We start from the raw sequence: 6000 nt of genomic DNA, 5'->3' as shown, positions 1-6000 counted from the left end.
ATAGTAATATATATATATATATATGTGTTGTGTGTATGTACATACATATATATTATATATATTATATATGTACATATATATATATATATATATATATATATATATATATATATATATGTGTGTGTGTATGTACATACATACACATATATATATATATTTATATATATATATATATATATCTGTATATATGTATGTATGTACTATATCCGTATATATGTATGTATGTACATATATAACATAGTACTGTCAAAGCGGGCCGGTCCGCCCCACCGCGGGCCTAATGTCTGGCGGGTTTTTGCGGGCCGGCCGCCAGGCCGCGGGAATACCCCCATTCATAGGTCCGAAATCAACATCTATGAATTGAAAGGTCCGAATGATAAACTCTGCAATCAGTTGTTAGAATCGATAGGTTTTCAAATTGTTCATTGAAAAAATTGAACCCTTCTTACTGGGTCATACAACCTAACCCGCCCCCGCGGGTTCGCAGGCCCCGCGCCGGCCCGCGAGCTTATTTATTTATTTATTTATTTTTTTGCTTCAAAGTTTAAAAAAATAAGTAGAGTCTAAAATACTAACATTACATATTTGCAATCCAACTTATAGGTTAATAAAACTTAATATTAATTCAAAGTTTAAAAAAAAGTCTACAAATAATATTAATTTTTTTGTGTTTCATAATTTATAAAATTAAATTTGTAATATATATATATAATATATATATATATTATATATATATATATATATATATAATGTTACACAGCAAGGCAGTACGCTGCGTTGCTGTGTAACATTATATATAATATATATTATATATAATGTTACACAGCAAGGCAGCGTACTGCCTTGCTGTGTAACATTTGTATATTTAATTTTTTTTTTTAAATTGGGGTTGGCCTGCGACTCGCGCGGGCCTTAGCGGCTAAGCCCGTTAGGCCCGCATTTTCGCAGTCCATCTTTCTTGTTGCCCTAACCCGCCCCACGGTGGGGCGGGTGCGGGCCAACTCGCGGGTTTCGCCCACTTTGACAGCCCTATATATACAATCCGTATATATGTATGTATGTACATATATATATATATATGTATGTACATACATATATATATATATGTACATACATACATTATACGGATATATGTACATATAATATATATATATATATATAGGTTGCACTCCCATGCGAATTGTCGCCCAGGTAAGAAATGAGAACGCTCCACAGCCGTCCACGTGTCCAGATCAACGAATCAGATGCAATTTTTAAAAAATGACGCGGTGGCATTTTCGTAAATAACTGGAACTTTGGTGCACCTAGTTTTACTTACATGTGCACTTAGTTTCACTTAAAAGTGCACCTAGTTTCACTAACAAGTGTACCTATTTTCGCACTATTTTCATTTACAAGTGCAAGTAATTTACCTTGTTAATATTCATGCACATATTTTCGCAAATACTTTCACTTACAAATGCAAGTAATTTACCTTGTTAATATTCATGCACATGGTGCAACCTAGGTGCACCTAGTTATAACATTAGGTGCACTTAGTATTGATGCTTAGTGTACAATTCACTTGCACTTGTAATACATTTTACTTGCATCTGCAATACATTTTACTTACACTTGTGCAAGTAATTTACATTGTAACATTCATGCACCTAGGTGCAACCAATGTGCACTTAGTTATAACATTAGTGCACCTAGTTATAACATTAGGTGCACTTAGTATTGATGCTCAGTGTACAATTTATTGCAGTTGTAATACATTTTATTTGCACGTGTGCACCTATTTTCACTTACAAATGCAAGTAATTTATCTTGTTAACATTTATGCACCTGGGTGCACCTAGTGCATCTAGTTATAACTATACATGCACCTAGTTATACGTTATGTGCAACTATATTCCGGACACGTGGCGTGCTGTGATTCGTCCGCATTTCTCTCCTGGGCGGCCAGTACGCATTTGAACGCGATCCTATATATATATATATATATATATATAGACGTATATGTATAAATACACACACACACACACACAATATATATATATATATACATGTATATACATGTATATAATATGTATATGTAGTATATGTATATATATCTATGTATGTATGTATGTATTATGGAGTTTATTACCGAAAATTTTTAAAATTATGAAACACAAAAAAATTAATATTATTTGTAGACTTATTTTTTTAAACTTTGAATTAATATTAAGTTTTATTAACCTATAAGTTGGATTGCAAATATGTAATGTTAGTATTTTAGACTCTACTTATTTTTTTAAAACTTTGAAGCAAAAAAATAAATAAATAAATAAATAAGCTCGCGGGCCGGCCCGCGGGGCCTGCGAACCCGCGGGGGGCGGGTTAGGGTTGTATGAACCCAGTAAGAAGGGGTTCAATTTTTTCAAATGAACAATTTGAAAACCTATCGATTCTAACAACTGATTGCAGAGTTTATCATTCGGACCTTTCAATTCATAGATGTTGATTTCGGACCTATGAATGGGGGTATTCCCGCGGGCCTGGCGGGCCGGCCCGCAAAAACCCGCCAGACATTAGGCCCGCGGTGGGGCGGACCGGCCCGCTTTGACAGTACTATGTATATATATGTACATACATACATATATACGGATATATGTACATACATACATATATACAGATATATATATATATATATAATATATATATATATGTGTATGTATGTACATACACACACACATATATATATATATATATTATATATATATAATATATATATATATATGTATGTACATATATAATATATATATATATATGTATGTACATACACACACACACATATATATTTATATATATATATATATATATATATGTATACACACACACACACATATATATATATATATAAATATATATATATATATATATATATATGTATGTATGTACACACACACACACACATATATATATATATGTACATATATATATATATATGAGAACACGTCTTTAGGAATAAAAAATGAAAAATTAATCTCAGCCTTACGTTTAGTAAAATGGGACAGATTAGATTTTAAAAAATGCAGTGACATTATTGTTTGTCCCGATAGGTTGATAAGTTAGTCTAGAGGGGGGGGGGGATTGAATAGATTCACTGGGGGGGGGGGGGATTGAATAGATTCACTGGGGTTTTGAAAATTTTTTCGTAAGTGGAAACTCTTTAGAGATAATACTCGATCAATGGCTTTGCTGCGGAAAATATATGTTTTTCAAATTGTAGAATAGACTTTGCAAAAATTAATGAGTTGAAGAATTATACCTTGGTAAATGAGATGCAATGCAAGAATAATAAATAGGAAGAGTATAGGAGAGTGAGATAGAGATTTTTATAGTGGTTCGGTTGTTAACTAGGCCTACTCCATTCTTCTTCACAACTTGTGACGGATTGCACTAATGTCTTCTTTGTTAGTACAATATCTTCCTAACGTGCTCCCTTAATCACAAAGCTGGGCAGCCACGCTCTTTAGGTTTTTCCACTATTTCCGAGTTTACTCCGCTTATTTCTACTTCTACACCAACTAGAGATTGTTGAAGATGATTTAGTTGTTTTCTCCAACTTGAAATCTTGGCTTTAATGTTCTTGAATCAGCACTTCAGTTGCACAAGATTTCTTTTTATCACTAGATAAGACTTTAAGCTTGAATATTTGCACACTTGAATTGCTTGAGAGTTTTGAGCTTTTGAATCTTTATATCATGTATGAACCAGCAGACTCAAATGAATGTGGGTGAGGGTATTTGTAGGTGTGAAGTTTTGTGTCTGTTAGTGATGAGCACAAATGATAAGTGTAAAAAAGGGTGTAATGTCGTTCCGCTGAGGATTGGTATTATGGCACGAAACTCTGTGAATTACCAGGCACTAGAGTATATGAATTTATAGAATCCAAGTAACAGAGACTGAATGATGTGGAATAAAAGAAAGTAATTAATTAAGGTGAATACTGTATGATAAAGGTATGGGCCAGATCAGGGGATTGTATCCTTGATGTTCTAACAAACTCAGAATTAGGGAAGGAATAATTAACCAAGGGATTTATGGGCAATGCACAAAAGAATTCAGCTCAGTTACTTTCGTAACCAATAAGTGAATTAGGCTGCAATTGCCCCATTGTCGTGATGCATCAATTATAACCTTAAGCTCCTAAGCATNGGGGGGGGGGGGGGGGGGGGGGGGGGGGGGGGGGGGGGGGGGGGGGGGGGGGGGGGGGGGGGGGGGGGGGGGGGGGGGGGGGGGGGGGGGGGGGGGGGGGGGGGGGGGGGGGGGGGGGGGGGGGGGGGGGGGGGGGGGGGGGGGGGGGATTGAATAGATTCACTGGGGTTTTGAAAATTTTTTCGTAAGTGGAAACTCTTTAGAGATAATACTCGATCAATGGCTTTGCTGCGGAAAATATATGTTTTTCAAATTGTAGAATAGACTTTGCAAAAATTAATGAGTTGAAGAATTATACCTTGGTAAATGAGATGCAATGCAAGAATAATAAATAGGAAGAGTATAGGAGAGTGAGATAGAGATTTTTATAGTGGTTCGGTTGTTAACTAGGCCTACTCCATTCTTCTTCACAACTTGTGACGGATTGCACTAATGTCTTCTTTGTTAGTACAATATCTTCCTAACGTGCTCCCTTAATCACAAAGCTGGGCAGCCACGCTCTTTAGGTTTTTCCACTATTTCCGAGTTTACTCCGCTTATTTCTACTTCTACACCAACTAGAGATTGTTGAAGATGATTTAGTTGTTTTCTCCAACTTGAAATCTTGGCTTTAATGTTCTTGAATCAGCACTTCAGTTGCACAAGATTTCTTTTTATCACTAGATAAGACTTTAAGCTTGAATATTTGCACACTTGAATTGCTTGAGAGTTTTGAGCTTTTGAATCTTTATATCATGTATGAACCAGCAGACTCAAATGAATGTGGGTGAGGGTATTTGTAGGTGTGAAGTTTTGTGTCTGTTAGTGATGAGCACAAATGATAAGTGTAAAAAAGGGTGTAATGTCGTTCCGCTGAGGATTGGTATTATGGCACGAAACTCTGTGAATTACCAGGCACTAGAGTATATGAATTTATAGAATCCAAGTAACAGAGACTGAATGATGTGGAATAAAAGAAAGTAATTAATTAAGGTGAATACTGTATGATAAAGGTATGGGCCAGATCAGGGGATTGTATCCTTGATGTTCTAACAAACTCAGAATTAGGGAAGGAATAATTAACCAAGGGATTTATGGGCAATGCACAAAAGAATTCAGCTCAGTTACTTTCGTAACCAATAAGTGAATTAGGCTGCAATTGCCCCATTGTCGTGATGCATCAATTATAACCTTAAGCTCCTAAGCATTGTAAGCCCCCAAAATTACCTATATTTTCATAGTAGGAAAATTAGGTTGAAATTGGTAAGGCTCGAGGTCTCCATCCAACTTTCGTTGTAATGAATCCCTCTCCCAAACTAGCAATTAATTGTGGCCATCAATCAATAACAAGTACAAAGAAATCCCAAAATCAACATAAACCCTAGGTAAAAGATTCAATCCCTTTATGCAATTATCATAAACTGAACATCAAGATTAACAATGAACCCCTAATCCAAACCCATAAACGAACTACTCCCGCATGATGGGAGTAAACAAAGCAAAGCAATAATTAATAACCATAAACATTGCAAGAAATAAAAGGGAAGAGAAACTTTACTGATAAAGAACAAATCCAATCTTCAATCCTTGATTCCAAACTTGAAATTAACTAATCTAATGTATAACTAATCTAAACTATGCTAGGGAAAATATAAACTAAAAGCTAGGGTTCAGAACTCTGTAAGGGAACCTCCTTCAATTGTAGAGAATAGGTCAAATATATAAGAGGTAGATGGGCCTTGGCCCATTAGGCAACTTTCAATTCTTTTCCAATTTGTATTCTTGTTTCCTTTCTTCATTGTAATTCCCTTTTCTTCCAGAACTTGTCCAAAATGC

Source organism: Ipomoea triloba, chromosome 10 (genome assembly GCF_003576645.1).
Source record: "Ipomoea triloba cultivar NCNSP0323 chromosome 10, ASM357664v1".
Lineage (NCBI taxonomy): Eukaryota > Viridiplantae > Streptophyta > Magnoliopsida > Solanales > Convolvulaceae > Ipomoea > Ipomoea triloba.
This window is presented reverse-complemented; position numbering follows the sequence as displayed.